Source organism: Panulirus ornatus, chromosome 48 (genome assembly GCF_036320965.1).
Source record: "Panulirus ornatus isolate Po-2019 chromosome 48, ASM3632096v1, whole genome shotgun sequence".
Lineage (NCBI taxonomy): Eukaryota > Metazoa > Arthropoda > Malacostraca > Decapoda > Palinuridae > Panulirus > Panulirus ornatus.
In genome coordinates this window covers 1,454,411-1,464,410 of record NC_092271.1, presented here as the reverse complement: position 1 = coordinate 1,464,410, position 10,000 = coordinate 1,454,411, and the positions used below count along the sequence as shown (strand labels likewise).

Sequence of the window (10,000 nt, the reverse complement as noted above, 5' to 3'; positions counted from 1 at the left end):
GGGGTGTTCAGTGTTGTAAATGGAAATGGTGAAGAGCTTGTAGATTTATGTGCTGAAAAAGGACTGATGATTGGGAATACCTGGTTTAAAAAGCGAGATATACATAAGTATACTTATGTAAGTAGGAGAGATGGCCAGAGAGCGTTATTGGATTACGTGTTAATTGACAGGCGTGCGAAAGAGAGACTTTTGGATGTTAATGTGCTGAGAGGTGCAACTGGAGGGATGTCTGATCATTATCTTGTGGAGGCTAAGGTGAAGATTAGTATGGGTTTTCAGAAAAGAGGAGTGAATGTTGGGGTGAAGAAGGTGGTGAGAGTAAGTGAGCTTGGGAAGGAGACCTGTGTGGGAAGTACCAGGAGAGACTGTGTACAGAATGGAAAAAGGTGAGAACAATGGAAGTAAGGGGAGTGGGGGAGGAATGGGATGTATTTAGGGAATCAGTGATGGATTGCGCAAAAGATGCTTGTGGCATGAGAAGAGTGGGAGGTGGGCTGTTTAGAAAGGGTAGTGAGTGGTGGGATGAAGAAGTAAGAGTATTAGTGAAAGAGAAGAGAGAGGCATTTGGACGATTTTTGCAGGGAAAAAATGCAATTGAGTGGGAGAAGTATAAAAGAAAGAGACAGGAGGTCAAGAGAAAGGTGCAAGAGGTGAAAAAAAGGGCAAATGAGAGTTGGGGTGAGAGACTATCAGTAAATTTTAGGGAGAATAAAAAGATGTTCTGGAAGGAGGTAAATAGGGTGCGTAAGACAAGGGAGCAAATGGGAACTTCAGTGAAGGGCGTAAATGGGGAGGTGATAACAAGTAGTGGTGATGTGAGAAGGAGATGGAATGAGTATTTTGAAGGTTTGTTGAATGTGTCTGATGACAGAGTGGCAGATATAGGGTGTTTTGGTCGAGGTGGTGTGCAAAGTGAGAGGGTTAGGGAAAATGATTTGGTAAACAGAGAAGAGGTAGTAAAAGCTTTGCGGAAGATGAAAGCCGGCAAGGCAGCAGGTTTGGATGGTATTGCAGTGGAATTTATTAAAAAAGGGGGTGACTGTATTGTTGACTGGTTGGTAAGGTTATTTAATGTATGTATGACTCATGGTGAGGTGCCTGAGGATTGGCGGAATGCGTGCATAGTGCCATTGTACAAAGGCAAAGGGGATAAGAGTGAGTGCTCAAATTACAGAGGTATAAGTTTGTTGAGTATTCCTGGTAAATTATATGGGAGGGTATTGATTGAGAGGGTGAAGGCATGTACAGAGCATCAGATTGGGGAAGAGCAGTGCGGTTTCAGAAGTGGTAGAGGATGTGTGGATCAGGTGTTTGCTTTGAAGAATGTATGTGAGAAATACTTAGAAAAGCAAATGGATTTGTATGTAGCATTTATGGATCTGGAGAAGGCATATGATAGAGTTGATAGAGATGCTCTGTGGAAGGTATTAAGAATATATGGTGTGGGAGGCAAGTTGTTAGAAGCAGTGAAAAGTTTTTATCGAGGATGTAAGGCATGTGTACGTGTAGGAAGAGAGGAAAGTGATTGGTTCTCAGTGAATGTAGGTTTGCGGCAGGGGTGTGTGATGTCTCCATGGTTGTTTAATTTGTTTATGGATGGGGTTGTTAGGGAGGTAAATGCAAGAGTCCTGGAAAGAGGGGCAAGTATGAAGTCTGTTGGGGATGAGAGAGCTTGGGAAGTGAGTCAGTTGTTGTTCGCTGATGATACAGCGCTGGTGGCTGATTCATGTGAGAAACTGCAGAAGCTGGTGACTGAGTTTGGTAAAGTGTGTGGAAGAAGAAAGTTAAGAGTAAATGTGAATAAGAGCAAGGTTATTAGGTACAGTAGGGTTGAGGGTCAAGTCAATTGGGAGGTGAGTTTGAATGGAGAAAAACTGGAGGAAGTGAAGTGTTTTAGATATCTGGGAGTGGATCTGTCAGCGGATGGAACCATGGAAGCGGAAGTGGATCATAGGGTGGGGGAGGGGGCGAAAATTTTGGGAGCCTTGAAAAATGTGTGGAAGTCGAGAACATTATCTCGGAAAGCAAAAATGGGTATGTTTGAAGGAATAGTGGTTCCAACAATGTTGTATGGTTGCGAGGCGTGGGCTATGGATAGAGTTGTGCGCAGGAGGATGGATGTGCTGGAAATGAGATGTTTGAGGACAATGTGTGGTGTGAGGTGGTTTGATCGAGTAAGTAACGTAAGGGTAAGAGAGATGTGTGGAAATAAAAAGAGCGTGGTTGAGAGAGCAGAAGAGGGTGTTTTGAAATGGTTTGGGCACATGGAGAGAATGAGTGAGGAAAGATTGACCAAGAGGATATATGTGTCGGAGGTGGAGGGAACGAGGAGAAGAGGGAGACCAAATTGGAGGTGGAAAGATGGAGTGAAAAAGATTTTGTGTGATCGGGGCCTGAACATGCAGGAGGGTGAAAGGAGGGCAAGGAATAGAGTGAATTGGAGCGATGTGGTATACAGGGGTTGACGTGCTGTCAGTGGATTGAATCAAGGCATGTGAAGCGTCTGGGGTAAACCATGGAAAGCTGTGTAGGTATGTATATTTGCGTGTGTGGACGTGTGTATGTACATGTGTATGGGGGGGGGGGGTTGGGCCATTTCTTTCGTCTGTTTCCTTGCGCTACCTCGCAAACGCGGGAGACAGCGACAAAGTATAAAAAAAAAAAAAAAAAAAAAAATAATAATGATGATAATAATAATAATAATAATGATGATAATGATAATAATGATAATAATAATAATAATAATAATAATAATAATAATAATAATAATAATAATAACAATAATAATAATAATGATGATAATAATAATAATAATGATGATAATGATAATAATAATAATAATAATAATAATAATAATAATAATAATAATAATAATAATAATAATTATAATAATAATAATGAAAATGATAATGATAAGCATGATAATGATTAATAGATTGGTTACGACAATTATACATCAGAAAGTAGATAACAAACTGACTTTTGCGCTTTCTCGAAGATGTTAATGTAAGCAACCAGGAAATTCAGGTTTGTTATGGAAAAAGAGAAAATGCAGTTAGATGTCTATGGAAATCCCAGTCAACTTTGTATGTACGGAAGCACAAATAATGTCAAGTGTGGATTAGAAGGGAAGTATCTGTCAAGCCTTTACCTAAACGCATCTGTGGTATTGCACTCAGCTGTTAATGTTGCTTGAATCTTGCACATGATAACAATTTGATGAAGAAAAGGAAGTTTGCCTTGTTATAAGTAGGTCGTTAGCCCAGATGTTTGCAACCATAACTGCCAGGGAGATCGGTCTGATGTCGCGTTAAGCGTTTGATGAATCTGAATACCTGTATCAAAATACCTCTGAATGTTGTCTTTGTAAGCTTAGCTAAGTGTGGTAATTAAGTTTGGGTTGTCTACACGTTTCTTACAAGGTATGCATCAGTCCCAGATCATCTTGGAACTTGCTGTTGCACTTACTACAATCTATTTTCGTCTTTGTCAAGGACAGTGACCAAAACTGATTATGATATGCTCTTATATACTGCTTGCTTGGCATTGGGTTTGGCAGAGATTACTACACCTACCTTCATTCATTCTCATTTACTTTATGTATGTCAACACAGTTCATCCTGTAGCTTGTCATCCCAAGTTTCTGCTAAATTGTTAAAAAACTTGACATTGTTCCATCCTGAAGCTCAGTTCGTGTGTGTGTGTGTGTGTGTGTGTGTGTGTGTGTGAGGCCAATCCAACAGTCTGTCAACGTTAGCTTGTGAACGTAGCCATCTGTGTTCTGTTGTGGCTTCATTTCTTCGGTTTGTGTCATATCGAGAACTGGATACGTAGTTCACCTTATGAATGTCGTGAACTGGATACGTAGTTCACATTATGAATGTCGTTAACATATGTAAAGAATTAGTTTGTACAGCGCTCCAGTAGTTATGTCCAACCATTCTGGGACTTGACTGTTGAACGCAGGTCTTTGTTTACGGCCAAACAACCAGTTCTGTAACAAGCCAAGTACAGCAGGATGAAACCTCTGCACCACATGATCTGATTGTGCTGGTAATAATCTTTAACGAGGGACTTCAACGCTGTTTTTTAGAATATAGGTAGAAGACAGTAATGGCTTTACCATCATTAATGTTAATGATATCATAGATTCGTCAGACATGAAAACCTTCATTGAAAGCCAACTTGATAGATGAGGTGGTGATCCTGTATATGATTTACATTCTTGTCTCTAACGATAGTTTCCTTGTGTTTCCCAACAGTAGTTATCATGGTCACTGGGAGCTAAGTTCTGGGTTTCTCCATAAGCCACATATTGACTGTGTTTACCTCAATAATGTCTGTCCTTCATTCATCACAAACACCGACCACATGACCCAGTGGTCTGCTGCTCTCCCCTACATTCGTCTGAGCAGTGGTCTCAGTGTCGTTATGTGGGTGCAAGTCTTGGGTCTTGAACAGAAAGATGAAGGAAGATGTAGTGTGCTCTAGAGATGAAGTCTCAGAGAATGTCATGTGGCGTGTGGCGACTTGATCGTGTGGCATCTCGACCAGTGGCATAACCAGTCTGACGTCAGTCATTATGAGACCAGCACATCAATGATCACTTCATACTACCGTTCGCCTCTACATCTGAGCCAGTAACACCTTATATTATTGATCTTAATCTTGAGTTTTCAGTTCACGGATATGCTTCATAAATACATTAAGGTAAAGATGAATCAGGTACGTCTGGAGGTCATCATTCAAACATTCACACAATTACCACACAAATATCGAATACTCATCCGAAGATGTTGCTGCACATATATACCTTGAAGGGCCTTCACACCACTCGTGAAGAATCAATAACGTCTCTTTCACCTCACTGGTCATCACCACTGGTGCTGTAATGACCTCACTGGTCATCACTACTGGTGCTGTAATGACCTCACTGGTCATCACTACTGGCGCTGTAATAACCTCACTGGTCATCACTACTGGTGCTGAATGACCTCACTGATCATCACCACCGGTCATGCACTGACCACACTGGTCATCATTACGTATCCTGTACTGACCACACTGGTCATCACTACTATTCTTGTACTGACCTCACTGGTCATCACGACTGATCCTATACAGACCTCACTGGTCATCACTACTGATCCTATACAGACCTCACTGGTCATCACTACTGATCCTGTACTGACCACACGGTCATTAGTACTGGTATTGTACTGACCACACTGGTCATTAGTACTGGTCCTGTTCTGACCACACTGGTCATCACTACTGGTCAAGTACTGACTACAACGATCATCACTACTGCCCCTATACTAACCGAACTGGTCATCACTACTGTCCCTACACTAACCAAACTGGTCATCACTACTGGTGCTGTGCTGACCACACTGGTCATCCGTACCGGTCCTTTACTGACCACTTTGGTCATCACTACTGGTCATGCACTGACCACACTGGCCATCACTACTGGTCATTACTACTGATCCTGTACTGGTCATTGCAACTAGTGTTTTAGTGATCACACTGGTCATCACTACTGGTGCTTTCCTGACCACACTGGTCATCACTACTGATCCTGTACTGACCACACTGGTCATAACAACTGGTCCTGTAATGACCACACTGATCATCACAACTGGTCCTGTAATGACCATTCTGGTCATCACTGGTCCTGTACTGACCACACTGGTCATTAGTACTGGTCCTGTACTGACCTCACTTGTCATCTCTACAGATCCTTTACTGACCACACCAGTCATCACAACTAGTCCTATAATGACCACACTGGTCATCACTACTGGTCCTGTACTGACCACATTGGTCATCACTGCTAGTCCTCTTCTGACCACACTGGTCATTACTACTAGTCGTGTACTGACCACACTGATCATCACTACTAGTTTTGTGCTGATCACACTGATCATCATTACTGGTCCTTTACTTACCACACTGGTCATAATTACCGGTGCTGTACTGACCTCAATGGTCATCACTACTTGTACTGTACTGACCACACTGGTCGTCACTGCTGGTGTTGTGCTGACCACACTGGCCATCACCACTGGTACTGTACTGACCACACTGGCCATCACTACTGGTACTGTACTGACCACACTGGTCATTACTTGTGGGGCTATAGTGACCAGAGCTCGAAAGGTGTTTACTTGAGCTGGTACATAAAGGTACAATGGGTATAGTATGATATAGAAACTATAGAAAGACGAGAATTCTATAGCTTCGCTGTTCTAGATAAGGATTTCTCATAACGGTCAGTCCTCGTGTGGCTTGTCTCCATACACAAGCTATGGGAAACTGTGGGAAGGAGCAGTCATGTGCGTGTCCACGAGTCCGAGTCTTGGTGTTAGGTACACAGGCGGACAGCTGGTGAGAGCAGGAGTAGAGGTGTATCCTGCAGTGCAGGGAGAGTGACACATGTCACAGAGATGGGTCGAGGTGATGCCTGGGGAAGTATGGACACACAAGGCTGTGGGTGTCACGCAGGTTATCAGAGAGGCAGAGGGAAACTATAATGAGTGAGGAGCAATGCGGACCGAGGCTGATGAAGATCTTGTACGTGTGAAACAGCGGTTCACAGAGAGGATAATACCAACAGACAAGCAACATATTATCACCTTTTGTTTAACTTATTGGATGATGTTGTGTAGGTTTTCTTGAATAAAGTTGTTATTCTAAACCCAACAAGTTTGTGTTATTGCTGGGATGAACTTTGGTTCATCCCAGGGAGTCCTATAAGAAAATATTGGTAGAAATTGTTCATCAATGCGAAATCTGTGTTTCTGCATCATTATCCCGAAATGCTTCATATGTTTCAAGCAAGGAAGGAAGTGTTTAGTCCAAGACAAAACAGAGTGAAGAAGGGAGGAAGTGTGAGTTGTATGATGAGTGGAAGAGAGTAAGAGTGAACAGGTTTAGAGGCTGGAGAGAGATCACATATGGAGAATAGAAGGAACACAACTGTTGATGAAATAGAACGGGGAAGTTGCTCTGTTGGCGACTATTGTAATGGGCCGACCAGCGGAACAGATTCATTAGAGAACATAATGTAGAAAAGCCAGGGAAAGGAAGTTTAAAAAGCTAAGACATATGCCACACTCTGTCCTGTGCTTAGATGTCGCGAGACACAATATTAAAAGAGGACCAGAGATGACTAACATACGAGATATCATCAGTTGACCTTCCACAACGGAGGCCAGAATCAAGATCAGAAAAAAAGGAATGAAACTTTAAGTGTTTGAGAAATGCGAGTTAAGGAAAGTTCCAAGACTCCGAAGACTTCGGGAGCTGGAATAATGGAACTTTAGTTAGAAAAGTAAGAATAGTCTACCTATGGGTTGTAGCAAGGCTAAGGATGGGTTGTAGCAAGGTTAAGGATGGGTTGTAGCAAGGCTAAGGATGGGTTGTAGCAAGGCTAAGGATGGGTTGTAGCAAGGCTAAGGATGGGTTGTAGCAAGGCTAAGGATGGGTTGTAGCAAGGTTAAGGATGGGTTGTAGCAAGGTTAAGGATGGGTTGTAGCAAGGCTAAGGATGGGTTGTAGCAAGGCTAAGGATGGGTTGTAGCAAGGTTAAGGATGGGTTGTAGCAAGGCTAAGGATGGGTTGTAGCAAGGTTAAGGATGGGTTGTAGCAAGGTTAAGGATGGGTTGTAGCAAGGCTAAGGATGGGTTGTAGCAAGGTTAAGGATGGGTTGTAGCAAGGTTAAGGATGGGTTGTAGCAAGGTTAAGGATGGGTTGTAGCAAGGCTAAGGATGGGTTGTAGCAAGGTTAAGGATGGGTTGTAGCAAGGCTAAGGATGGGTTGAAGCAAGGCTAAGGATGGGTTGTAGCAAGGTTAAGGATGGGTTGTAGCAAGGTTAAGGATGGGTTGTAGCAAGGCTAAGGATGGGTTGTAGCAAGGCTAAGGATGGGTTGTAGCAAGGCTAACGATGGGTTGTAGCAAGGTTAACGATGGGTTGTAGCAAGGTTAACGATGGGTTGTAGCAAGTTTAAGGATGGGTTGTAGCAAGGTTAAGGATGGGTTGTAGCAAGGTTAAGGATGGGTTGTAGCAAGGTTAAGGATGGGTTGTAGCAAGGCTAAGGATGGGTTGTAGCAAGGTTAAGGATGGGTTGTAGCAAGGTTAAGGATGGGTTGTAGCAAGGTTAAGGATGGGTTGTAGCAAGGCTAGGGATGGGTTGTAGCAAGGCTAAGGATGGGTTGTAGCAAGGCTAAGGATGGGTTGTAGCAAGGCTAAGGATGGGTTGTAGCAAGGTTAAGGATGGGTTGTAGCAAGGTTAAGGATGGGTTGTAGCAAGGCTAAGGATGGGTTGTAGCAAGGCTAAGGATGGGTTGTAGCAAGGTCAAGGATGGGTTGTAGCAAGGCTAAGGATGGGTTGTAGCAAGGTTAAGGATGGGTTGTAGCAAGGCTAAGGATGGGTTGTAGCAAGGTTAAGGATGGGTTGTAGCAAGGCTAAGGATGGGTTGTAGCAAGGCTAAGGATGGGTTGTAGCAAGGCTAAGGATGGTTTGTAGCAAGGCTAAGGATGGGTTGTAGCAAGGTTAAGGATGGGTTGTAGCAAGGCTAAGGATGGGTTGTAGCAAGGCTAAGGGTGGGTTGTAGCAAGGCTAAGGATGGGTTGTAGCAAGGCTAAGGATGGGTTGTAGCAAGGTTAAGGATGGGTTGTAGCAAGGCTAAGGATGGGTTGTAGCAAGGCTAAGGATGGGTTGTAGCAAGGTTAAGGATGGGTTGTAGCAAGGTTAAGGATGGGTTGTAGCAAGGCTAAGGATGGGTTGTAGCAAGGTTAAGGATGGGTTGTAGCAAGGCTAAGGATGGGTTGTAGCAAGGCTAAGGATGGGTTGTAGCAAGGTTAAGGATGGGTTGTAGCAAGGTTAAGGATGGGTTGTAGCAATGTATATTTTGAGACGAAGCAGACAAGGAAGGATTAGAATTACCTCAGTCACACTCCTTTAGAACTAGATGAGGCATATCATTTGGCACATACATACATACATACGCCTTGTCTAACTCAGAGAGAAACTCACCAGTATGATAGATGATATAAGGGACGACATGGATTCAGGTGGAGGTGCTGGAGGAGACGACGAGACACAGAATCATCCAAAGTAGAACTCGAGGGAACTTAAGGGCCGGAAAGAGCTGCTTTTCATTTGAAGTATTAACTCTCGCCTGACCAAGGCGGAGAAGAGGAAGCAAGGTTAAATTACATTGGATATTAGAGGAATTATCACTGGGAGTGAAAATCTTGTTAACATACTTTCCTTTTACGAAAAAGTGTGTTTGACTTCACAAAGAACAGCTTTTCATGATTTTGAAAAAAAAATGAAAGCTGAGGGAGACGCAGGACTGCCTAGATACACCAGGCAGAAATATGGTAGAATTCCAGACATTCATTTTGATGTTGCTCATATCCTCTTTACAAAAGAGATTTGTTCTCTTGTATATTACAGAGATTTTCTCTTCTCTCGTGTAGAATAAATTAGTCATATAAGACTTATTTTAGAAATGTTTTACACATCTTTATTTCTCTATTTTCCAGGATAAATCATCTTGTGTTTGGTCTGCGTCCTCTTGGGTTCCACCTGGTGAACGTCCTGCTTCACTCCTGCGTCTGCTTACTGCTGACGCGGCTGCTGCTGCGTCTGCTGCACCTACCGCAGGGCACCGTCCTCTCTGCTGGCCTCATCTTCGCCACTCACCCCGTCCACACCGAGGCCGTGAGTAATGCACTTCACAATGAGCTCAAAGTTCTTGGTAATGGTGAAGATGACAACACTTGCAGGCTGGTAAATACTCCCTCATAACAACAGCATTTGAAAGAGAATTCTAAATGGACATTTCTAACAGCATCATCTGCAGGAAGTGCATGAAATATTAACACTTACTACAGCATAATGTTAGCACGAAAAGTGTTGAATTATTGATATGTGTTCTGAAGAATCCTTCAGGGCAAAATTCCGTTGGTTCCTTAGTTACTGATATTG

The 10,000-nt window shown here is 43.0% G+C and overlaps 1 pseudogene; it reads left to right on the top strand.

The window, feature by feature from the left end:
- Positions 1-10,000, top strand: part of LOC139764050 (protein O-mannosyl-transferase TMTC1-like) — a 571,510-nt pseudogene that overhangs the window by 289,909 nt on the left and 271,601 nt on the right.